The sequence below is a fragment of the Balaenoptera borealis genome (genome assembly GCF_965194805.1).
Source record: "Balaenoptera borealis genome assembly, chromosome: 2".
Classification (NCBI taxonomy): Eukaryota; Metazoa; Chordata; class Mammalia; order Artiodactyla; family Balaenopteridae; genus Balaenoptera; species Balaenoptera borealis.
In genome coordinates, this window is record NC_138867.1 from 46,747,678 (window position 1) to 46,757,735 (window position 10,058).

Consider the following 10,058-nt stretch of genomic DNA (forward strand, 5'->3'; position numbering starts at 1 on the left):
ATACTGCTTAGTAGATTTTTTAATCTTTATTTTGCATATATGAAGGGTTTGGAGACAGTATGTTCCTGCGTGGCTTGCAAGCAGAGGCCTTTGCTTCAGACTAGCTTTTCAAATGTGTTGTAGAGCAAATAGCCTTGGTAGATAGGGATGGTGTCTCCTGCTGGAGCAAAGCACAGGTGTGTTCACAGCTCATTGAAACAAAGACCTTGCCTCCCTCTGGGGCAAAAGTCAGGTGGGCTTACTGCCTGCTAGAAGAGAGTCAGGTTCCCAAGCTTGGGCTTCCTCTGCTGTAGCATAGCCCGCAGCCTGGGCAGGCATCACCTGGCCCTGTTTGTGTCATCCTGTGGTCAGTGGGGCTTGGGGAGCTGGTACACCTGCTGGTACTCTGTGGGTGATAAAGTCTTTTGTCTCTGAGTCAGGAGTCTTATGTCTTCTTACAACCTCCAGGGGACAGTTAGCACCTGCTCTGTTAGCTTGCAGGAAAGTAAAATCTCAGAACCTTCATAGTTCTTGATACTAGAGCTACTCCGAGGTAGAGATCTTACCCCAGCCAGAGGATCACAGCTTTTTAAACCATATTTTCTCTCTTTCCCAACAGCTTATCATGAAAAATTTTAATCATATGCCAAGGTGAACACCCCTATTCCCACGACCTATATTATGCCAATAACAACTTATTATATTGTAAAATTTTTTATGAAAATAAAGATTAACATTTTTATTTTTGTTACAACTATAACCGGCATCTGTACTTCACAAACCTTTGAGCCTCATAATTAGAAGTCAGAATGCCTAGGCTCAGAAAGCTTAAGGATCTTGTCTGAAGCCCTGTTGCTAGGACTCCTCGCAGCTGCTCAGTCCTCTGACTCCATATTTCTGGCTTTCAGTAAAAGGGTACGTGTTCATTTCACAAGGTCAGGGAAGAATTACATTCTCCCCACCTTTCGTGTGTTGAGGCAAAGAGTGTTTATACCTGGGATGGGCCCGAACATAGAGTCTGGCTCATTGCCCAGTTTAATCTGGATTGTCTCTCACTGAAAATATATACACCCCATTTAGGAACATCCTGAACTTGGCAATAGATGCTCCTTCGGGATGTCTCTACATCTGCTTTAACTGACACCTCCAGATTTACCTGCACGAGAAACTCTGCTGTTACTCTGACAAGCATCAGTGTGGATCCCTAGAGCTTCTCCAAGATGTTCACAAGCAACTGGGAGGCGTTTTGGCCATCACCACCAGGAGGAGGATATGAGGGGACTACAGATGCTCTGGGATGGTGAGGACGGAGAAGCTGTCCTGTGTCAGAGGGGTCTATTGTGGTGTGAAATGAAACTAGAGTACGAATGATAATTTACCTAGTTGTGAATTAAATGGCATTTATGACCTGGCCTGAGCCCCATCCAAAAGTTGTCATATTGTTTTATAGGAAACACATTAATTTATAAGTAAACTTTTGGCTGATAATGTGTAAGTTGGAGATAAATGATAAGTACATATGAACCTTAGGCTTTAACACTGACATTTATAACTTGAAAAATATGTTATTCTTATTACATGCAAGTGTATCATGACACACCAGCCAGAAACATGCTTTATTGAGTTACTTGCATAATATGTTCATTTTGAACCCCAGGATCTTTTTCACAGTTGTCAGGGGGTCCACTCAATGAGATTCTTCTCTCGGGCTTCATAAAAACAACAATACTATTGACCAATAATATAAAATTGGCACTTTGCACAGGTAGCTGGCACATTGGAAGTACTAAAAATATTCATTGACTAAGTAAATGAATGAATGAACTAACTTATACAAGAATGGTTACAGATGAATGCAGTGATATATACCATGTTTCATCACTTCTAAGATATAATTTTCCACACTGTAATTAATATATCTGATATTAAGATATTTTAAATTGATACAGCTAGCAGTATTTTTTCATATAAAAGTAATGATACATCTTAAAATAATTTTTTTATGCTCAGTGAAATGTACTTTATATCTCTACTTTACCTGTATATTGTGTACTCCTGGTAGGTAGGCCTGTCCCTTCATTATGTTAAGAGGTACTATATTCATTTCTAATAATTTTATAATTTAAAATAGAACATTTTTGTTAGCTCTTCTTTTAATAGCTTGGAATATGTGTTCTACCTACCAATGACTATTCATTTACATGATGGGTAGGGCCTAAAACTTTCTCTCTCCTCTGATAAGCACTCTGCAAAATTGTCAACTGTGACTGCTTGCTGACATAGGAATGACAATTTAGTCTTCCCTAGCCTAGGGTAGAGTATAGGCATTCATGAACCATCTGGATTTTAGCAGACTGAGCTCTACCTCAAGAAAATTTCCCGTTACACAGTGGTCACTTCCTATGTCACTCTACTAAGGGTTCCATCACCTCTACAGTATCTGCAGTTTAACTTCTTAGCTTTTGACACCCACATCTGTGTGGGCTCCACTATCTGTCTTTATGTTCATTATTTAAGTGTTGCTGTCAGAGTGGGTGGTAGTACGCTGTCTGAATTGTCATGGCAACCAGAAGATCATTTTTCTAATCTTGTCGTTGGCTATTAATTGTTACTTTACAAATCTATTATATAAAAAGTCTCCACATGCCAGAGTGAATCAATCTTGTATGGATTACTTTTTTTTCAAATATTTCACGATCAGATTCCAAACTAATTTCTTCGTTGATTAGTGTGTCAATAGTCTAAAGGCAATGACTGTTTAGTGAGGTTGGGGACAGTAACATGTCAATTCAAAACCCAGATTCCCTGGCTATTTGTCTGGTTTTTTTCCCCCCCTTTTACTTTTCTGTGATAATTAAACATAATTCCAGAGGATTAGTAAAAGTAGAGTACTTATATCCTAGATGCAATACTTTAATATGTCAGCCTGGGGAAATTCACTGGCTTATTCTTTGTAGGTTGAAATGAGTTCTTTTAATTTTGTGCAGAATTATATAGCTTTCCCTGCCAATGGTGTTAACGATACCTTAAAAGAGGTACTAAGTGCTATCTCTTCTTTAATTCCTGAATAGAGAGCAGCTGAGGAGATGGAAGACTATGGCTAAATACCTTAATAGAATCTAAGTGGAAAGTAGAAATGTTTGTGCTTTAATAAAGGATTTAATTTACAGTGGTTCAAACTACTGAAATATTTGTGTTTAAATTATTGCCTTTGCGTTTGATGGTACTGGATTTATATAAAAGCAGAATGATTATTGATTGTTTACTTTGATCTGATTCATGATAACCTCACTGGATGTCAGATTGATGGTGGGCATACTTGTCTGAGATTTCCATTGCATCTCAGCAGACTCTTAGCATGGGGGGAACAAGATTAGGATTTTTGCACTTGTAGCTCAGTGGATGGGACAGTACAGAGATACTTTGTGCCATGTGCTATGTACTTTGGAATGTGCATTCTATAAATATTTTATGAGCCATCAACTTACTGAGTAATATCCTAGTGATTTTGTTTAATGGAGAACATAGCATCTTCTTTAGTTTTTTATTATTTTTTATGCCATATGTTTTCATTTGAAGCTCTCTGGATAATTCAGGCAAAAAAAGAAGTGAGTGTGGCTTAAAAATACCTGAATTAGCTGCTAGGCTTAAATTCTCTATGCTTGTGATGCTCAGAGGTGCACACCAAAGAAAACCCAAGGACCTTTATAAATAAGAATGTTGGGCTTCCCTGGTGGCGCAGTGGTTGAGAATCTGCCTGCCAATGCAGGGGACACGGTTTCGAGCCCTGGTCTGGGAAGATCCCACATGCCGCGTAGCAACTGGGCCCGTGAGCCACAATTACTGAGCCTGCGCGTCTGGAGCCTGTGCTCCACAACAAGAGAGGCCGCGATACTGAGAGGCCCGCGCACCGCGATGAAGAGTGGCCCCCACTCGCCGCAACTAGAGAAAGCCCTCGCACAGAAACGAAGACCCAACACAGCCATAAATAAATTAATTAATTAAAAAAAAAAAAAAAAAAGAATGTTAAGACTCTCAGACCTCCTGATTCAGAAGCCTCCAGAGGTAGGACCCTGGATCTGTCTGTTTAAATAGATTTCAGGTGCCTCTGGCTAAGAACCACAGACCTGCCAAATACTCCGTTCCTCATTTATATGGTGCATACCTTATAATTTGTGTCTCTTGATTTAAAATTTTTGAGAAATCCTCATGCATGGAATCTTTCTAAATTTCTGGTTTGAAAGCCAACTTTTGATTACATTTAAGCCTATGCATTCTCTTACATTTATGGTGCACTTTACATTTAGCAAAGTACTTTCATTTCATCCTCACCATCATCTTGTGAGATAGGCCATAGCCAAGGTGCATGAATGTGCAAGTTGGCTCGCAGCACATGAGCCCCTGGTTGAGGGGACATGTGGGTCCTCCAACCTGGTCCATACAATGAGCACTAAATTGTGAGCCTGCACCGGGCTGGATTAGCTCAGAGGGGACATCTTCTTCTAACTCTCACAGAGGCGTGCCATGGGCCAGAGGCCCCCCTGAGGTAAACAAAACAGGGCTTATTATCCCCTTTAAGAGCTTGAGAGGCTCCGACAGGATCAATAGCTCTTCCAAGGTTTCACAGGTAATGAGTGGCCAGCTGAGACGATGTTACTTGGCTTTATCCAGTGCTTTCCTGTCATACTGGAAATTATTCTTGTATATTCTTTGAGATACCCATGTAATTCCACCAAAGTAATTTACAAATGCTCTGGTTGTTCATTAAAACTGGTTCCTGGCCATATAACTATGTAGAATGAGTTTCTTTTTCTTTTTGATCAGGAGCAATTTAGTCAACGTTGGTTGTGACTTGTATTTGAAAACAAACACTCATACAAACAAAACAAAACAACGGTCTGATAACCTTTGAAATTCCAGGCTATGCTGAACATCTAGATTAAAATATGGAAAATCAATAAAACTTCTGGGAGTTTTCATAAAGATGATAATGTATGTAAGATCCTCCTTCAGGATGTGATTGTCTTGTGATACACTGGAAACAGTAGGAGCCTGGAGATGGGGAAACTCAACGTCTAGTCCTGATATTTTCCCTGATTTCATGCATGCCTAACCCAATTCATGATGAAATGATAAACCTCTGGCTTTTTTTTTTTGCTGGAAATTAGCCTTGCACAAATACATTCCTTGGCTAGTCTGCATGGTTCCAAAGGTGGGCCTCTGTATTCTTCTAGCCATGTCCCTGTGTCTTCATCAGCTGCCACTGTGCTCACCAGGTCACTCTCAGTGGGACATGGCTCTTCTCTCCTGACCCTTGCTGCTGCCAACATCACTCTTGCCTCTTCTTTCCCAACCCTGGATGTAAAACCTTCCTCCCAACTCCTCATGTAAGACAGAGATCAGGCTGTAAGTATTGGTGTGTCTTTATTAAAGGCTTGCAGTAGCGGAAAGGAAGTTCAACACCAAGAATAACTCATAATGCTCTCTTTCTGGGCTGGTGCGCTATCTCACTACCAGCCTGTCTCTGTGTTCCACGCACAGCTCACTCAGAAAGACTGGCAGAGCCCCAGGCCTCTCCAGACGTGGGAGTCCAAGCATGACTCTCATCTACAAAAAGAGGAGGAAGGATTTTTCCCCCCCCCTCATCTCAAGACCTACCTCCCTAGTTTTTAATTTCTCCTCTACGTTTCAGATTTTCCTAGGATTATTAAGAGTGGCAGCATCTGCTTACTTTAGGAGAAACTGCATTTCTGCCCAGAAGGATGTGGTACCTCCCTAGAGTCCCTATAAGACAGTTCAAAGTCATTAGTCCAGTCAGACTCCGGTAAATTAATCAAAGTCTAAATTATTTCACCTTTAATGCTAGTCCCTGTGGGACACTGATGCTCTGTCAGTGTGTATCTGTGCTTCGACTGGTTGAGTTCTATCTTATTCTCTCCTCTGAGGATTGCAAGTAATCTGGGTTCCAGGATCGAGGGTCTCTTTTTATACCTCTCTGTTCTTCTCATTTTCCAATATGCCAAATGGAGATGAAAAATCCTTTATAGGGTTTTTAAAGGGTCATATGTAAAGCATGAAAGCATGCTATTTATGTGGTAGATTTTGTACAAATACTAAGTTTTACATTTTGTTTATATATATTAATTTTAATTTAACAAATACTAAATAATAATTGCCAGGTGCCATGCACTTCTATAAATGCATTTAAGAATAACACATTTTATAACATCCCTTTGAAGTACTATGATTATCTTCATTTTATCTTTACTCTGAGACTCAGAGAAGTTAAGCAATCTGCCCAAGGTCACACAGGTAGCAGTGGACGAGTCAGTCTCGTTCTAGAATCTATGTTCTTAGCCATTTTGCATAGGCTTAGAATTTTGGTATCTGAAGACATGACCAGAGTAAGCAAAAAAATAAATGTTTACTTGCAATATGAAGGAAGCCTTAAATTAGGATTTTAGTGGAAACAATTATCCAAGTATATAAATCACCAAAAAAATAAGGATCTGTATTCTTTCAGATGCCAGTTTTTGTGTGGCTTGTTATTCAATTTTTGTTGTTGTTGTTGTTATTGAATTTTTATGTGTAACAGATGTTGATAGAAAACAACAACTAAGGACCCTATCCTTAATCTAGGGCCTTGCTATTTAAAGTGGGGGTCCCGGGACTTCCCTGGTGGTGCAGTGGTTAAGAATCCGCCTGCCAATGCAGGGGACATGGGTTCGAGCCCTGGTCCGGGAAGATCCCACATGCCGCGGAGCAACTAAGCCCGTGCGCCACGACTACTGAGCCTGCGCTCTAGAGCCCTCGAGCCACAACTACTGAGCCCGTGTGCCACAACTACTGAAGCCCGTGCGCCTAGAGCCCGCGCTCCGCAACAAGAGAAGCCACTGCAATGAGAAGCCCGCACACCGCAACGAAGAGCAGCCCCCGCTCGCCACAACTAGAGAAAGCCTGTGTGCAGCAACGAAGACCCAACGAAGCCAAAAATAAAAATTAAAAAATATATATATATGAAAGAATAAAAACATTAAAATAAATAAATAAATAAAGTGTGGTCCCAGGACTAGTGACATCAGCATCACTTGAGAGTTTGTTGGAGATGAGTATTCTCAGGTCCACCCAGGCCTGTTGAATCAGAATCCGGATTTTACCAAGAACCTCAAATGATTTCTGTGCACATTAAAGTTTGAGAAGCTCTGGTCCAGAGCAGCATATGTTACAGCACTGACATAAAATAATATGACACAGGTGTAAGCAGCTGCTTACCAGATGTGCCCGGGGAGGACATCAATATGTTGGTATTCCTAGAATGTACTTGCAACACGTCACTCTTCAGCAGCGGGAGAACCCTGTGTTAGTAAATCGTGATTACCACTAGGAAACATCCCTCTTTAAAGTTTCTTCTATTTGATACAGACCTCCCAGAGCACCATTGCCAAGCTCCGTTTGAAGGCTCTAAGGTGATGAGGGTCCATGTCATCCGTTCCAGATCATAACTGGTGGATCTGTTTGAACAGGCACACAAGTTGATCCGTGTTATCTGGGTGATAGAGGCTATTCTGTGACATCATTCATGTCTCTGAGATTCTCAGTGGTGATTTCTGCTCTCCTGGTTTATGCTTTGACCCGTCTCCTCCAGCACAGGGGCTTTCAGACTCCTGCCTCTTCACATGGCTCCTCCTGTCTGGCCCAGAGCTCAGTGTGCTGGGATCTGGTCTGAATACTCTTATCCTGTTTCTCTCATGCCTTCCTGTGCTGCTTGGACAACTTGATATCCATCTGAGCGCCCCTCTCCAGATTCTGAAAATTGTTGGTATCCCCTAGCTGTACCCAACGGTGGGTTCTCCTCCATGCTGGAGTGACTGCATGTGTGTTGTCTGTGGGACTAGTCAGACACGGGGTTGAACCCAGCTTCTGATCTTTCTCTTCCAGACTTGCTCTGCCTTGTGTCCCTTCACAACTCGACAGCATCCCTTGCCCTGCAGAGAGGTCTAAGGCCCGTAGGCACTATTTCTTGTGGATGAGCATGAGAGTGCAAATGCACTATAAAAAAGGTAAGGCTGTGAATGCATTCAATCATGGGGGAACTGAATTCTGTTTCAATTTCTGCTGTCAGAACAGCCTATTCTTCTAAATAAAAACATGAGCCAAACACAGTCTAATTTAGTTAATAGAATATCATGATCAAATCAGATTGGACATTTTATAACCTAAATCAGTTGTGGAAATGAAATAACGTGCCTTGAGCTCCTAGCAGGATGCTTCTTCTATGGTGTGAAAAGGTGTGTTAATAACTGCTAGTTCTCTTTTTCCTGGCAATCAGTTCAAATAAAATAGAAAAGGTCTGTTTTGATGCGGTGGGTAAACCTGGCTTTAGTGTCTGTATTCTAAGTCTGTCTTCCTAAAGGCATGTATTAAGCATCATAAGAAGGGTCTGAGGCCATTAAATTCTACTGGACAGTCCAACCATTACGGCCAGAAGCACATCATCAAGAAAAGCCGTTATTTTTTGACAGTGGTTTTTCCATAATTGATAAAAGCTACAGAATAGTCTTTGCAAAACCCAGGGTCTCTGTAGGAGTGTGAGGCCAGCTTGGGAATGAACAGTGTGTGTTTTGTTCAACTTGGTTCAAATCATTGAGCATCTGATTTATGCAGATAATAGGGAGCATTTGTCCAGACACCTGGCATGTGCAAATTGCTTCTCATTTTTATACTTGCAAATTAGGAATCCAAGACCCCTGCAAGGTTATGAATAAATAACAGGGCTAAGGGCTTACAGACCAAAGTCATTGTTAAAATAAACAAGCTTTAGCTCAAGATTTCAGAAGCCAGTCACCCTGCACGTAGTGCATTCCCAGCTCTGCACTGTCATCTTTGTGTCTTATATTCACCAGTCATTTCTTTTTCTTTTCCTTTTTTTTTTTTTTAAAGAGATTGTCTCCATTTCCTCATTTTGATGGCCTTTGACAGATGTCAAAGGCCATCAAAGGAAATATGGTTTTATATAGTGAGCTTGGTTGGTATGAGGATGAGGTTAGAGGTCTTTGCTTTTCTACCCTTGGTAAAGTCTCAGAAAAGAGTTGGCTCTGGACAGGATTGTGAGGAAGTGCATCCTTCCATTCCATGACATTCCTGTTTCTCTACCCTGACTTTGCCCTGTGATGCATTGCCTCCCCTGAGTGTTCTTTTTCTTCTTACCCCATCTGAAAACTTGTTTTCAGGAGATATATGCAGAAAAACTCATACTCGTGAGCAGGCAGCTGTTAAAGTTGTAATATATTCCTTTTACAAAGTATACTGGTATTTTAAACTGGAGACAAGAAACCACATGTCAGAGGAAAAAAATAGGAATCTGCTAATTGCAAAATCTTAGGCATTAGTGAGCAGATGGAGAAAATATTTCAGTGGGGGAAGGAGATCCTGAGTTTCATTAATCCACACAGGCTACTTGCCCTGCCTACGCATACGATAGGCTGTTCTTCAGAGCTGGAAAGTCAGGACTGAAGTGGAAGGGTGGGGGAGAGGAAGGGATATATATGAGGATCAGTGGAGGAGAAGAGCAAGAAGAAATATGTATGTGATGCTAAGGGGTTGGAGTTATCTTTTTATTAAGAAATTGAGGCTTTGGACTAAGAGATGGAAAACAAGGGTGCTTAAAATTCCTACTTAATACCGTGGAGTGGAGGCTATCCTGACAATCTGGTGTGCTTTCAATGTAAAAACATACTTTTGAAGAGTGATAAGTCCTTATGTAAAAGCTTGTGGTCATTATTCATTTTGTTAATATTTTCACTTGTTTTGTGTTTGATTTGCTTAAAGTAATGCACTTTTGCACAGAAAATAAACCCTAGGCAGTAAAATTTAATGAGATACGGTGTGGTGGCCCCCAGGATGGCCCCCAGTAACTCTTGCCTCCTGGTATCCATGCTCTTGTGTAGTCTTTTCCCATACTGGGTATTATTGATCTGTGAGACAAGTAGGATATTACGGAAGTGACACTGTGACCTCTGCAAGGTTAGGTCACAAATGTGTGATAGCTTCTGTCTTTTACTATCTGCATCACTTGCTCT